This window comes from Bufo bufo, chromosome 3 (assembly GCF_905171765.1).
Source record: "Bufo bufo chromosome 3, aBufBuf1.1, whole genome shotgun sequence".
Taxonomy (NCBI): domain Eukaryota; kingdom Metazoa; phylum Chordata; class Amphibia; order Anura; family Bufonidae; genus Bufo; species Bufo bufo.
This window is the reverse complement of record NC_053391.1, coordinates 355979147-355996137: the sequence shown is the minus strand read 5'-3', so window position 1 is coordinate 355996137 and position 16991 is coordinate 355979147. Positions and strand designations below refer to the sequence as shown.

The following is a 16991-nucleotide window of genomic DNA, read 5'->3' as shown; positions in this document are numbered from 1 at the left end:
TCCTATTTTTTTCTAGTTAGCGGACAAGGATAGGCATTTTTACAATGGATCCGGAAAAAAAACGGATCCACAAAAACAACGGATGCCATACAGAACGTCATCCTTTTTTTTTGCGGATCCGCAATTTTCCGGACCGCAAAACACATACGGTCGTGTGCATGAGGCCTAAGTCTGACACACACAGCCAGATTGCCGTAGCAGCAGGACAGGTGGGTAGGTGATCACTGATGAGTGCACTAGCGCCAGAGTGCACGGCATAAATGTGTTTTTAAAAAATTATTACACAAACAACAATCATAAATGGAGGGGGGGGTGACCGTGACATGATGGTAGGGGGGACAATGTCTGTAGTCTGTGACATGGGGATGGGGCCAGGGCCGGCCGGGAGGGGGGAGATGATGTGCAATGGGGGGGGGGGGACTGAAATGTGACAATAGGGTGTAATGATGTGATCATGATGTGACACAAAGGGAGTGATGTGACATGGTTTGGAGGGGGAGAAATGTGACATGGAGGGGGGAAAATGTGACATGGAGGGCTGATTTGACATAGGGGGTGATTTGACATGGAGGGGAGAAATGTGACATAGGGGCTGATGGCTTACATGGGGGCATTATGGATGGGGGCTGATGGCTGACATGGGGGTCTGATCTGAGGCATTGGGGGTCTGATCTGAGGTCTGATTAACATTGAGGGTCTGATTGCTGGTCTGAACTGAGGTGTAATGGAAAATATTTTTTTCTAATTATCCTCCTCTAAAGCCTAGGTGCGTCTTAGAGGGCGAAAAATACGGTCCTCAGACTAGCGATTGTCTGAAGCAGAGAGAAGATACCAGGACCACACAGAGGAGAAGCCAGCTGCTGCAGACGGGACCAGGGCCAGGTGAGCTGCGAGGGGGGGAGCGCCAAAATGTTGCTTCGCTTGTGTTGGCAAAAATCCTTGCACCGGCCCTGCATATCGTAGACAGGCTCACATTCTAGGACCGGTTGCTGTCTGCTATTTTAATTAATTCCCGGAGAACCCTTTTAAGAGGGCTCTACCAGAATATCCCTGAAGGAGAGAGGATATACTTCTTGTACCAAAAGGAGAACCACTAATATTGCTGCCATGCACGTTTACTGTTAGTAATGTTTTATCCACAGTCTAACATTTAGGCCTCATCTACGCGACCGTATGTATTTTGCGGTCTTCAAAAAACGGATCCGCAAAAAATACGGATGACGTCTGTGTGCATTCCGTATTTTGCAGAACGGAACAGCTCGCCCTTCATAGAACAGTACTATCCTAGTCCATAATGCGGACAATAATAGGACATGTTCTATTTTTTTGCGGAACGGAAATACGGACATACGCAAACGGAATGCAGACGGAGTAACTTCCGTTTTTTTTTTGCGGGCCCATTGAAGTAAATGGTTCTGCATACGGTCCGCAAAAAACAAGTCACTTGAATAACTGTTGAGAAAGTCACGTATCTTCACTTGAGGTAAATGCAAGTAGCTCAATTTTGTAGATCAATCATGCCTTGATGTGAAGTAGAACTGGCTTAATTGCCCATAGCAACCAATCAGATTCCACCTTTCATTTTTCACAGCTCCTTTGTTGTTGGTTGCTATGGGCAACTAAGCCAATTCTACTTTACACCAGTTTGATAAATCTACCCCTGTGACTTGTTCTAAAGCGTGTGAAAAACATGATTTTTTGGGACTGTTATTTTTAATATTTGCATACTAAAGCAGAGCGGTGATATTTAACTAAGCGGTTGATAAATTGTGACCTTTATTATCTCCTGCTCCAGTAGTGTCCACACCCATACTGAGTGCCTATAGTTTGTTATTGGATGTGTATATTGTTCAGACACTGGGACTCTGTCGCAATAATTCAGCATACATACTCCACATGTAGAGCATATTGAGGACTTACAAATCCACATCATTCCCTAAAATCTGAAGTTTTGTAAAATTATATACATCTGTCACCAGCTCTAGGTTTTGTTCCTTGAAAATATGTTATCTGCAGAGGGATCTGAGAAGAGGAATGACTGACTTTGACTGTCACAAAAAACATCTGGTGGCAGCTTTTGTCAGCTACTGCTTTGGACAAGAAGAGAAGATGTAGTCATTTTCAAAATGATGGAGGACATCGGAAATAGAAACAAAATCTATGCTTACTGTATATTACAGGTCTTAGGCTGGGGCTACATGGCAAGATGTGTCACGTGACATGAAGATTGTGATATCACATTGTGACATTGCATCTCTAATGACTGTCAATGGGGTCCCACCATTGCGACATGATAGTCTCAAGGAATCCAAACTGGTGGATTTGGGGTAGTAGGTTGCCTGCGATTTTGCCATCACAGATCACAATGCAAGTTGCAGACCTGTGACTTTCTGCAATTTGGTTGTGTGTTTCTTTCTGCCAAATCACAACTCTAAAAAAGTTGGCTGCCATCAAGTTGCAAACAAGTCGCAGAAATATTTTTGGTTGCGCAACTTTTCTGAGACTTTCTATCACTCTCCATGTAACCCATTTCTTAGAATTTTGCAACTATTGCAAGAGGAAATTGAAGTTTAATTGTCACTCACACAGCTCTCTAGATTGAAATATAAAAAAAAAAATCATGGCTATCGGAATATGGCGACACAAAGCAATTTATTTTCCAGAGTTTTTTTTTTTTTAAGTCATGCACCATTAGAAAAATGAAAAAAGTTTGGTATGACTGTAATCATACTGACCCACAGAGTAAAGGCAACAGGTCTGTTTTAGCGCACAGTGAACGCCATAAAACGAAATCCCCAAAAAGACAATGGCAGCTTTTTTTTTCCATTTTCATGCCTCAATGAATTGTTTTCCCATTTTCTTATGTACAATATTGTAAATTTTAAAAAATACAACTTGTCCCGCAAAAAAATAAGCCTTCATATGACTGTGTGAATGAAAAATTTAAAAAGTTATGGCTGTTGGAAAGTGGGGAGGAAGAAGACAAAAATTGTTTATGGCGGGAAGGCGTTAAATTACCAATCCTATATAGGACAAAATACTATATATATATATAAAATGTACACGTGGTTAATGCAGTTTTGTTAGTGAAATAGAGATTTTTTTAATATACATATACATATATAGATGAATATTTTAGATAGCAGTATAAAGTTCTATTTTATTTTTGTATTTTTTTGTATGTTTTATACAATTTCAATCAGAATAAATGATATTAGATTGTACAGAGCTTACAGACAATGAGTTAAATAATGTCCTGCCCTTTTCTGCCTGCTCCTCCTCTCAGCATCCTGCACACAGAAATCTTCTGCCATCCCATCACTGAATCTATGTACCACTCGGAACTATCTAAATTAGAATCCTTCAGTTACCTACCTGTCTTTCTTCAATGCTGTTCTCCACCTTACTTCAGGTAAGTCCTTCTTACTACCTGCTAACTACACGTGCTGATAGTTTTATAGCTCTGCTTACTGAGGAGCACTTTTAGAGTACGTAATACTAATCCAGGAAGTCTGCACTTTTTTAACGTAGTTGTCATCCACAGTAGATATAGAACTAGAAAAATGCAATACCTTTATGGTTTATGAACTGATTTATGAGTTTTAACCTTAAAATTGATGTAGGTATCATAATCAGTGTACATAGTCATGTATAGGTAAAAACAAAAAACTTGACTTATCGAAAGTCAATATTTATCCTTTATTTATCCTTATGTTATATACATACGACTGTATTCAGTACAGAGAATATAATCAGATTCCTTTCAATACTTTGCCTTATTGCTTACCTATGTAATCCTGAAATCGGAAACTAAGAAAAAATTGATGGACTTAAGCTTGTATTCAATTGGACAAGATATTAATAATTTGCCTAGTGCCAATTTCCATAATAATTGAATCAATTTCTATACTTTTTGCCTATACCTTGAACAAATGCATAAAAAAGTTGAGTAATATTTTATCTATATATTATAAGTCAATATACATCATCAAATATGTGGTAAAGAAGACCATTTTTGAGCAACCAGATTTGTTCAGTTAATGTGAGGTTAAGCTGCTTGAAGTCTTGGCTGTCTCCTTGCATTGTTTCAGGGCATCTCTGGATAATGTCTTCTCCGTTAAGGCAGCAAGATTACTGACAAACACACAGCCTGATATAGACATGTCGGACAACTAGCCACCAGCTTTCTATACTCATGGTAAGAGGGAAAATTCAGTGCACCAAAAGTGAAATGATGGTTTTTATATAATAAAAATCCATAATGTACAACGGAATCTTTAATGAAATAAAGGGATTTGTATGTGTCAAAAAATTGGCAAAGGGGCTTCACATGCTTGGCGCTTACACCATATTTTTCAATGTATTTATGCCCAAAAAATTAAGTAATTACATTGATAAATTTGAAAAAATTATATTTCTTCCTTTGTTTTGTAGATAAGAACTATGTTCTCGGTTAGATATATATGAAATATAATTATAGGGAGGGTTTGAAGAGTGAACAATTGGAAACCCCTTGAGGCTATAAAAATAAAATAAGCAAAGGGTCTGTCACTTCCCTTCTCCCATACACTTATATCAATATGGCATCTTGCCGTAAAAAAGCATTGTTCTTTGGAAATGCTCTAAGTCTACCAAGATGCTGATTGTATCCCTGTACAAGCACATAACAGTTTGAAAAGCTCTTTAAATGGTAATGTCACTGACTGGGAATCCTTGACAATATATGACTAGAAAAGCAAAAGTTAATACTTTGAAGAGGGATTCATTTCAATCACTGTCAGTCTTCTTCAAAGCAAAGGTCTGCAGCAGTTGTGTTCCATATTACAGTGTTATCTAGTGTATTTCCCCAAAAAGTGCCAGTCATGGTATTCCTGCCATACTGTTAGTGTGCACCTCCACACAGTGATTGCCCCTTAATACATTGTCTGCTCAGTTTTCCCACCATACAGTGGTCTTGTTGTGCCTCCCCAAACAATTTCAAGACACAACATGGTGCCCCATACAATGCCAGCCATAGTGTCTACTCCATATAGATTGAGCCACAGTATGTCTGCTAGTGTAGACCTCCACTGAGCTAACAATCATGTACTACATTGTTAGAATGATTGACAAGTGTAGGAAAGACTAGGCATTTGACTTGTTCAAGATTTTCATATTGATGGCCTATCTTCCAGATCATTATCTGATCGGTTAGGTCTGACACCTGACACACCTGGCGGTCCGCTGTTTAAAGAGGCCATGGCGCTCCTGTGACTTTCTGACAGCTTACAAAGCACAGCACCGTACATTGTATAGTGGCTATGTTTGGTATGGCAGCATTTACTTTAATGGAACTAAGCTGCTCCTGGGCCATGTGAGCAACGAACATGACCTCATTGGCCTAGGAAGATGGCACAGTGGCCTCTTTGAACAACTGATAAGTGGGGGTGCTGGAGGTTACAGTCCCACAAATCAGATATTGATGACCTTTCCTGAGGATAGGCCATAACCTCAAATTGTCCCACCATAAGTATCTGATCAGTGTAGGTCTGACTGCTAGGACCTTCCACGATCACAAAAATGGGTCTTAGGATTCTTTCGGTAAGACATCATGCCCTTTAAAAGAGCTTTCTTAAGACAGATATTGATTTCGTAGTTAATCAAAATCCATGTGGCCTTTAAAGCCCAGCGGAGCTGACAACAAGTGTCTATGGTCACTTTTCTAGTTATCAGAGGTATTCACAGCATTCTGTCTCCTGACAATTGGACATTGATGTTGTGCTTTCAGTTATAAAACCACAGTTAAGTACTAGATCCATCACCGATGCCCAACTAACCCCAGCGACTTAGTAACTTGTAATGGAGTCTATCATGTCTATCAGCACTTTTGACAGGAAAAAAAGTGATGCATGCAGCGCAAAAATATAAACACAACACTTTGAGTTCAGCTCATGCAAAATGGGAGCAAAACCAAAAGATCTGAAACATTTTCTACACACACCAAAGACTTATTACTCTCAAATATTGTTCCCAAATCTGTCTAAATCTGTGTTAGTGAGCACTTCTCCTTTGCCGCGATAATCCATCCCACCTCACAGGTGTGGCATATTAAGGTGCTGATTAGACAGCATGAATATTGCACAGGTGTGCCTTAGACTGCCCACAATAAAAGCCCACTCTGAAATGTGCAGTTTGATCACACAGCACAATGCAAAACTGAAATTGGTATTGTAGGTGTGCGTCCTTATACACAATCAAACAAATATATGTGGGGGTAGGACGCTTAAAACAAAACAAATGTTTTATTAACTTATTTTGTTAAAATATAGGGGTATCTACCCGTCACTGCATGAAGCAGCAACTGAATCTTCACTAATTTGTGGGACCCCACCTATAGCAGCCACATAGATGGCAATGAAGCCACCTCGTGACATAAATTGGATCCCACAAACTGAAACCCACCAACACTAAGGGGGCTAAGACACCACAGGTATCAGATGTATGACCTGGGTGAAGTTACTATCTAGGTGGATAACTGGTCCCCACAGGACACAAGGTATCACTCCTAACAGTGAATGTCAGCGCGCAAACATTCACTGCACTAGCATAGTGCAGGTGCAGGATTGTGGCAGGGCAACACCCTTAGCTCCAATTGATGTATCTGGAGCAATGATTGCCCTAGCCCAGTGGTGGGCAAACTTTTTTGTCAACTGAGCCAAATATCGCCAAAACCACGATTGAAATTTTTTTGGAGAGCCACATTTTTAAAACCTAAAATATATAGGAAGGAAGCGCATGCTGAAGTGAATGGGTCCATGATGCGGGCTGCACACGGCCATGTGCAGCCCGCATCATGGACCCATTCACTTCAATGGGTCCAGGATCCGGGATATGAGTGCTGCAGAGTGCTTCCGTGGTGCTTCTGGCTGTGCCTCCGCACTGCAAAAAAGTAGTGCATGCGCTGCAATTGTAATAGACATGTCTGATTTACCTCTACATATCCACAAGTATTTTAGCCTCTGTACCTTTCATACTGCAGCCATGGACGCAGTCATACACGCACTCTCCACATACATGGACGCAGTCATACACGCACTCTCCACATACATGGACGCAGTCATACACGCACTCTCCACATACATGGACGCAGTCATACACGCACTCTCCACATACATGGACGCAGTCATACACGCACTCTCCACATACATGGACGCAGTCATACACGCACTCTCCACATACATGGACGCAGTCATACACGCACTCTCCACATACATGGACGCAGTCATACACGCACTCTCCACATACATGGACGCAGTCATACAAGCACTCTCCACATACATGGACGCAGTCATACACGCACTCTCCACATACATGGACGCAGTCATACACGCACTCTCCACATACATGGACGCAGTCTCCACATACATGGACGCAGTCATACACGCATTCTCCACATATGGACGCACTCTCCACATACATAGATGCACTCATACACACACTCTCCACATACATGGACGCAGTCATACACGCACTCTCCACATACATGAATGCAGTCATACACGCACTCTCTACATACATGGACGCAGTGATAGACACACTCTCCACATACATGGACGCAGTCTCCACATACATGGACGCAGTCATACACGCATTCTCCACATATGGACGCACTCTCCACATACATAGATGCACTCATACACACACTCAACATATACATAGATGCATTCATACACACACTCTCCACATACATGGACACACTCATACACATACTCAACATATACATGGACACACTCATACACGCACTCAACATATACATAGATGCATTCATACATGTAACTTGTGATAAATGAACTGGGCACTCTCAGGATACAGGGATCACACAGATATTTATTAATATATAAGGCAAAAAACGACAATAAAAGAGAGAATATGGCCCTCCTGTAGGAAAGCTATGTATAAAACAACACTTGCTCACTATAACCGGCACTCTGACTCTAGATGGATATTATAAACTACACATGGCATATTCTAACATTAAAACGACAATAAAAAGGTACATCATAGATTATTCACACAATAAAAGAATCGCACAATTAAAACGCATATATATCGCAAATGCTGAATTTTTACTGGGAAAACTACAATTGCGAGTTGTTCCCCAACTCACTGGCGAAGTTCTGAAGCTCCAAGGTAACAGTTAGAGGCACCGTGACGTAATAGTCCCACAACAAAACAGGTATAGCGGCGTCCCGCTCTATATTCAACCAGTAGCGTCCCACTGGGCTAATAGCATTTGAGTCTTGTTAGATCTCTTGTCAGCAAATATTTGATGAAAAAGATAGTCTTACCGGAAAGGTTCTCCTCACCACTTCGCTGCACACCGTCGCTCTGCTGGGTCGTGTTTTTAATTACCTCCAGGCTTTTTTGAGCGGTCAGGTTGTTAAAATCCCACGTAGGTAAAAGTTTGGCATGTGCAGCCCGGTCTCTGCTGTAGGCTGTCACGGATTCTTTATACTTGAACCTTATCGTGGTGTTTAGCAGTATGGTGCGAGGTTCCGGCACTATCTATTGGTCCTCACTCCTTAAAAATTCGGGGTCCTGTTAGAGCTAGACGCGTTTCGGGGCTTAAGATTGCCCCTTCCTCAGTAGCTACCAGTCCCCCTGAAAATGCTTCCTTTTATAGTCCTAGACTACTTCTTCAAAACCCGGCATGGATCCTGACCGGAATCTGGACCCACAGTTTACTGGAGCTGATGTTTGCTCCTAGAACACATGGAGCTTTGTTTCTTTTATGCTTCCAGCATATTGAGTTTATAAATAATAGTGTTCAATAACCTACATCATGTTTATACAAAAACTATTAAAAACACATCAAAGCAATATCAGTTTTAAAAAATATTCATACCAGTAACTTATCTCTCTCTGCTGGTTGTATTGCACCAAAAAAACGCATCTACACCCATGCGGTTCTGGTGCGTTTTTCATGCGTTTTTTTTTTTTTTTTTTTTTTCTCTTTCCCTTTTATAAAATAAAATATAACAAAACATCTGTTCATGCTCCCTACTGTCTGTTGGGTAGTGGACAATACATAACAATTAAGTCTATAACTTCAAAGTGATAAAAAACAGTCGCTTAAGAACATACTTCTAAAAATACAAAAATTCATCAATCAATACCCCTAATAAGACGTTTCAATATAACTATTTGGGTCTTGCCATTCGATACTTCCAATATTTTCAATATTCCGTAAAGTTGTAGGAGTGGGGGGATATGTGAGGAAGGGAGTGGGAGCCCACTGCCAAGGACCATCCCACCTAATAGACAAAGAAGGTTGGGTTGGCCTTCAGCAGGGGGCACCCATTCTCCTAAAACAAGAAGAATTCAATTTTATACTCAATAGATTTCCGAGAGTACCGGTATTTTATACAATACCTAAGATACATAAGGATGCGATCAATCCACCAGGGCGCCCTATTGTCTCAGGGATTGATTCTCTGACATGCAACTTGTCCCACTACATTGATGTACTGCTACAACCCAGAGTGAAAAAAATGCCCTCCTATACGAAAGATACCACTCAAATGATCAAGACCATTGAAAATATGGCTTTTGAGGAACACTGGTTGATGGGTACATTAGACGTACAATCTTTGTACACAGTCATCAACCATAGACAGGGCATAGAAGCAGTTAGGTTTCAACTGGAACTAGAAGACAGATTGGTCCATGACCAAATAGAATTTTTAACCGATGGCATTGATTTTATACTGTCCCATAATTATTTTAATTTTAATGGGGACTTTTATTTACAAACACAGGGCACTGCCATGGGCACCAGGTTCGCCCCCAGTTATGCCAATTTGTTTATGGCCAATTGGGAGGAGCACACCATCGCCCCCCGACTGGGGACGGACCTGGTGCTCTGGCAAAGGTACATCGATGATGTATTTTTTATATGGAAGTCTGGAAGGGAGAAGTTGGACATTTTTTTAGCAGCAATTAATTTTAATGAATATAATCTTAAATTTTCTGGAACCATTAGTACTGAAAAAGTGGAATTTTTAGATCTAAGCATTTATGTGGAAGAAAGTAGGGTGAAATGTTGTACCTATACGAAACCTTCCTCCAGGAACAGCTATATTTTATATAGCAGTTGCCACCTCCCGAGTTGGCTAACAAATATACCTCAGGGCCAATTCCGGAGGTTAAAGCGCAACTGCACTGTAAAGGAGCGTTTCGAAACCGAAGCAAAAGAAATGAAGGATGCATTCCTGGAGAAAAATTACCCTGTGGGTCTCGTGGAAGGAGCCCTTAACAAGGTTAGGGATATGGAGAGGGAAGATTTTTTTAAGGAAAGAGAAGATAGAGAAAAAGATAAAAAACGGAAGGAAGGAGAAATACGGATGGTTTTACCTTTTAGTAGTGATTATAAAAGGGTACAAAAAATAATACGGAGACACTGGCACCTAATACAAAAGGATAAAACCGTAGGCCCTGCCATTCCTGTGAATCCCTTAATTACATTTACGAAAGCCCCCAGCTTAAGTAATAAAGTAGCCCCAACGATCAAATGGCAAAGCAAGCAGGGGTGCTCAGTCCAAGGGTGGGCAAACATTAATGGTTTTTTTAAATGTGGGCAGTGCAGTAACTGCAAAAATACAGATTTTCCACGGAAAACCAGTGAAATTATCTCCACTACCAACAAGTATAAACACCCAATTAAAGAATTTCTATCATGTAATTCCACTGATGTAATTTACATCATAGAATGTCCTTGTAGAAAACAATATGTGGGGAGGACGAAAAGGACATTGAAAAAACGAATTTCTGAACATATGGCCAACATCAGAAAAGGATTGGAGACACATTCCTTATCCAATCATTTTAAAATAGTACATAATAAAAATCCAAAGGGTCTGAAATTTGCGGCCATAGATAAGGTGAATAGAGATTGGAGGGGGGGTAACCATATCAACAAAATGTCAAGGTTGGAGACACAGCGTATTTTCGAACTCAACACTCTACTCCCAGGAGGGCTAAATGCAGAATTTGAGTTGTTTGGTTTTCTCTAAAGCAGGGGTGGGTGCCCCCTGCTGAAGGCCAACCCAACCTTCTTTGTCTATTAGGTGGGATGGTCCTTGGCAGTGGGCTCCCACTCCCTTCCTCACATATCCCCCCACTCCTACAACTTTACGGAATATTGAAAATATTGGAAGTATCGAATGGCAAGACCCAAATAGTTATATTGAAACGTCTTATTAGGGGTATTGATTGATGAATTTTTGTATTTTTAGAAGTATGTTCTTAAGCGACTGTTTTTTATCACTTTGAAGTTATAGACTTAATTGTTATGTATTGTCCACTACCCAACAGACAGTAGGGAGCATGAACAGATGTTTTGTTATATTTTATTTTATAAAAGGGAAAGAGAAAAAAAAAAAAAAAAAACGCATGAAAAACGCACCAGAACCGCATGGGTGTAGATGTGTTTTTTGGTGCAATACAACCAGCAGAGAGAGATAAGTTACTGGTATGAATATTTTTTAAAACTGATATTGCTTTGATGTGTTTTTAATAGTTTTTGTATAAACATGATGTAGGTTATTGAACACTATTATTTATAAACTCAATATGCTGGAAGCATAAAAGAAACAAAGCTCCATGTGTTCTAGGAGCAAACATCAGCTCCAGTAAACTGTGGGTCCAGATTCCGGTCAGGATCCATGCCGGGTTTTGAAGAAGTAGTCTAGGACTATAAAAGGAAGCATTTTCAGGGGGACTGGTAGCTACTGAGGAAGGGGCAATCTTAAGCCCCGAAACGCGTCTAGCTCTAACAGGACCCCGAATTTTTAAGGAGTGAGGACCAATAGATAGTGCCGGAACCTCGCACCATACTGCTAAACACCACGATAAGGTTCAAGTATAAAGAATCCGTGACAGCCTACAGCAGAGACCGGGCTGCACATGCCAAACTTTTACCTACGTGGGATTTTAACAACCTGACCGCTCAAAAAAGCCTGGAGGTAATTAAAAACACGACCCAGCAGAGCGACGGTGTGCAGCGAAGTGGTGAGGAGAACCTTTCCGGTAAGACTATCTTTTTCATCAAATATTTGCTGACAAGAGATCTAACAAGACTCAAATGCTATTAGCCCAGTGGGACGCTACTGGTTGAATATAGAGCGGGACGCCGCTATACCTGTTTTGTTGTGGGACTATTACGTCACGGTGCCTCTAACTGTTACCTTGGAGCTTCAGAACTTCGCCAGTGAGTTGGGGAACAACTCGCAATTGTAGTTTTCCCAGTAAAAATTCAGCATTTGCGATATATATGCGTTTTAATTGTGCGATTCTTTTATTGTGTGAATAATCTATGATGTACCTTTTTATTGTCGTTTTAATGTTAGAATATGCCATGTGTAGTTTATAATATCCATCTAGAGTCAGAGTGCCGGTTATAGTGAGCAAGTGTTGTTTTATACATAGCTTTCCTACAGGAGGGCCATATTCTCTCTTTTATTGTCGTTTTTTGCCTTATATATTAATAAATATCTGTGTGATCCCTGTATCCTGAGAGTGCCCAGTTCATTTATCACAAGTTGCACGTTATTTTTAGTGGACTGGGTGAGTCCACTTTACTGAGTGCACCTCTGCTTGGTCTTTGTGTGTTCCTGTGCGCCTCATTTACTACTTTTTTTACTGCATTCATACATGTGCTCACCATATACATAGATGCACTCATACACGCACTCTCCACATACATGGACGCACTCATACATGCGCTCACCATATACATAGATGCATTCATACATGCGCTCACCATATACATAGATGCATTCATACATGCGCTCACCATATACATAGATGCATTCATACACACACTCTCCACACATACATGGACGCACTCATACACATACTCTTCACATACAGGGGCGCACTCATACACACAGTCACCACATACATGGACGCACACATATACAATACACATATATAGACACCCAGCTTTCCTGCTGTGCCTCTCCCCCATACTCTAATGCCTCTGCACTTGTGCCATGCAGGATAGCAGGGAAGCTGGATGACATTTCATGATATAATTCACCCAGCTTTCCTACTGTACTGCAGGTCACATGTGCACAGTCTGGGAAAGCTGAATATAACCACAGTAATTCCCCTGCTACTCACATCAATGGTGCAGTTTTGGCAATACACCTGATGTTTAGCTTGCTGGGCATGGAAGATTGGATGGTTCAGGCTGCAGGAATCGGGGTAGAAAAGGGTGCGGGGCTATTATAGCTCCGCCCACATCGGGCCGTGCGGTTGCTGGTCACTGTCCAACTGAGGAGAGGGAGAGGCGGAGCAATGTCACTGATGTCAGGTCAGTGACAGAGGTGCAAGGGCAGGACTCTGGACCCGGTGCAGGAGCAACACACCCTCTCTTGCTTTGTGGAACGCAAATGCGTCCCACAGGCAAGATTCCTTTGTAGCGCAGGATGGGTTGGTTTCGCCGTGGGAGCCCGCACCAAAGAGCCGCATTCAAGGGTCTAAAGAGCCGCTTGTGGCTCGCGAGCCGCACTTTGCCGACCACTGCCCTAGCCCTTTCCTTGGTGGTCAATGCTCAGAGCACACAGATGTCGCAACGTTTGAGGGAGTGTGCAATTGGCATGCTGACTGCAGGAATGTCTACCAGAGCTGTTACCCGTGCAATAAATGTTCATTTCTCTAACATAAGCCGTCTCCAAAGGCGTTTTAGAGAATTTGGCAGTACATCCAACCGGCCTCACAACCGCAGACCACGTGTAACCACACCAGCCCAGGACCTCCACATCCAGCATGTTCACCTCCATGATCGTCTGAGACCAGCCACCCGGACAGCTGCAGCAACAATCGGTTTGCATAACCAAAGAATTTCTGCACAAACTGTCAGAAACCATCTCAGGGAAGCTCATCTGCATGCTCATCATCGTCATCAGGGTCTGGACCTGACTGCAGTTGGTCGTCGTAACCGACTTGAGTGGGCAAATGCTCACATTCGATGGCGTCTGCCACATTGGAGAGGTGTTCTGATCACGGATGAGTCCCGGTTTTCACTGTTCTGGGCAGATGGCAGACAGCGTGTGTGGCGTCGAGTGAGTGGTTTGCTGACGTCAACGTTGTGGATCTGGCGGTGGGGTTAGGGTATGGGCAGGCGTATGTTATGGACAACGAACACAGGTGCATTTTATTGATGGCATTTTGAATGCACAGAGATACCGTGACGAGATCCTGAGGCCCATTGTTGCGCCATTCATCCACAACCATCACCTCATATTGCAGCATAATAATACGCGGCCCCGTATTGCAAGGATCTGTACACAATTCCTGGAAGCTGAAAACATCCCAGTTCTTGCATGGCCAGCATACTTAACGGACGTCACCCATTGAGCATGTTTGGGATGCTCTGGATCGGCATATACAACAGCGTGTTCCAGTTCCTGCCAATATTCTGCAACTTCGTACAGCTATTGAAGAGGAGTGGACCAACATTTCACAGGCCACAATCAACAACCTGATCAACTCTATGCGACGGAGATGTATTGCATTGCATGAGGCAAATGGTGGCCACTCCAGATACTGACTGGTTTTCTGACCCCCACCCAGTAAGGAAAAACTGTGCACATTTCAGAGTGGCCTTTTATTGTGGGCAGTCTAAGGCACACCTGTGCAATATTCATGCTGTCTAATCAGCACCTTGATATGACACACCTGTGAGGTGGGATGGATTATCTCGGCAAAGGAGAAGTACTCACTAACACAGATTTAGACAGATTTGTGAACAATATTTGAGAGTAATGGGTCTTTTGTGTATGTAGAAAATGTTTCAGATCTTTGAGTTCAGCTCATGCAAAATGTGAGGAAAACCGAAAGTATTGCATTTATATTTTTGTTCAGTGTACATTCATAAGGAAAAAGTAAAAGCCTATCAGCTGTTTAAAGGTGCTGCGGCACTCATGCTAGTGCGGTAGCCTCTTCATTGTTGACATTGCTCCTAAAGCCCTTCTTTTGACACCACATTGTACTGCAGTTTTGTCTCATTAAATTGAAGGGGTCAAAGATGCAATACCCAGCAGCCACTACTAAATGTTCAGCATGAAGGTGTATGGAGCAATGCACACAATGAGGAGGTTGCAGCGCTCACTCAAGCACTGTAACTCCGTAAAACAGCTGGTCATGGGGGTGCCAAGGTTTGGAACCCCACCAATCTGAAATTGATATCCTTAGGAAAGGCTATTCATATTTAAATCCTAAAAAAATCTCTTCAAGATACATTTACACACAGCATAAACACTGTGTATATGCCACTGTGATAAGTTTTTCCATCACATTATACACTGCTCGTATACAGGGGTTGCGACTAGAGATGAGCGAATCGAATTCCACTTTGTGGAATTCTATCCGAATTTCAGGATAAATTCAATTCGCCTCAAAGCCGACTTTCCTTGTGCTTCATGTTAGCGAATCGATTTAACCTGAAATAGTGTAAAAAAACAAAAAAATTCATACTTAGCTCCTCCAGATTTCACTCCAGATCTACAAATAAGATGGTGGTGGCCGTCCCGTCGTGAGCAAATGGGGGCAGTAAGTTTGATTTATTTATTTTTTTTAGGTTAATTTCACACAGTTTTTTCACTCAGTCGCCGCGATCATGTATGAAGTAATTCGTCACAAAGTGAAATTTTTTGTAAAATTCGGGAAATCAGCCGAATCGAGCTTTTCATAAATTCGCTTATCTCTAGTTACGACCACCCTTTAATCCAGCAGTGGTGGCCGTGCTTGCACATTATAGGAATAAGTGCCAGCCTCACTGGTGGTCAGGACTGTGGGAGCGCACATAGGCACACAAGCAGTAGCTCCCATCCCGGTCACCTCGTATCTGAGCTGCATTTTATGGGTTTTGTGGATGTACCCCACACATTTTAAACACTACCTACCTACACTACCCTTATTTAATGAGCTAAACCACATTTCAATCAGTTTCACATGAGCGTGCTTGGTCCGGCTGATGGCGCATTTCCCGGACCGAACATGACCAGGATGTTTTGACTGTGTATACTGCCGTTTACTGGGTCAAAAACCTGACAATGCAAAGAACTATCCCTATTTTCTGCCAGTACATATTTTTTCTCACATAATGTATGCTGCATGTATGCAATGTAGATGAGGCCATTATAACGCAGAGTATGACTTATGCTTTGTAGATGCCACTAGTGTATCATCAGATTTAATGTACTGTGGACTATATCTTTTGGCTTTGATTGTGGTGCTTGTTCTGATAGCATGTAACAAAACTTGTAATTTAGCAGAACATGATAAAAACTGAGATTTGTCTTTCCTTTCTGTGCTCACAAAGTTCTCATTCAGGAAGGATATGATGTATTTATACAGTTTCAGAGCTGACTCGTTAAAAACAAAAGCTCCATAAATAATAGGGAGGAACTGACACTTAGCAGTACCACGAAACATGCCTCTTTTATGCCGTTCCCAAAACATTTTTCCCAGCAGGGTTCATTAAAAGAAAAATCTACTGTATGCACATGGTGGTGTAGTTTACGTTGATTTTCCGCACCAAATCCACACCAAAATCCACGTGTTACATGCAGATTTTTTTGTGGATCTTGACATGGATTTGCCCCAATTTTCATCCTTTGCATTGCAAAGGGTAAAATCTGCACTGACAATCTGCACAAAACATCCATTTGTAGTATGTAGCAGGTGTATGTGGCCCACTAAAAATACATTGTTCACTGGGGCTAAAACCTGAATTATCTTGGAATACCCTAGAAATACTAGATATATCCTGTCAATGCAACATCAGTATTTTGTTTAAAGGGCAATGCATTTTTATTCAAAATGATTGTCCAAGTAAAACATGGCTGCTGTTTTCCCAAAATAGTTCTACACCTGTCCACAGGTTGCGTCTGGTGGCAGGTCAGTCACATTTACTTAAATTGAGTTAAACTGCAGCCTATGGACAA

General features: G+C 41.7%; 1 protein-coding gene across 2 annotated transcripts in view; it reads left to right on the top strand.

Moving 5' to 3' along the window:
- Positions 1–3297: 3297 nt before the first annotated feature.
- The window catches only part of LOC120995369 (gap junction alpha-4 protein-like), a 29170-nt gene continuing 15476 nt past the window's right edge, over positions 3298–16991 (top strand). Inside the window, exons 1-2 of one of the 2 annotated variants that reach the window (XM_040424518.1) lie at positions 3298–3412; positions 4092–4198. The gene's annotated coding sequence lies outside the window, so the exon portion shown is untranslated. The remainder of the gene's footprint in view (positions 3413–4091; positions 4199–16991) is intronic. The other variant, XM_040424519.1, reaches the window with a different exon arrangement.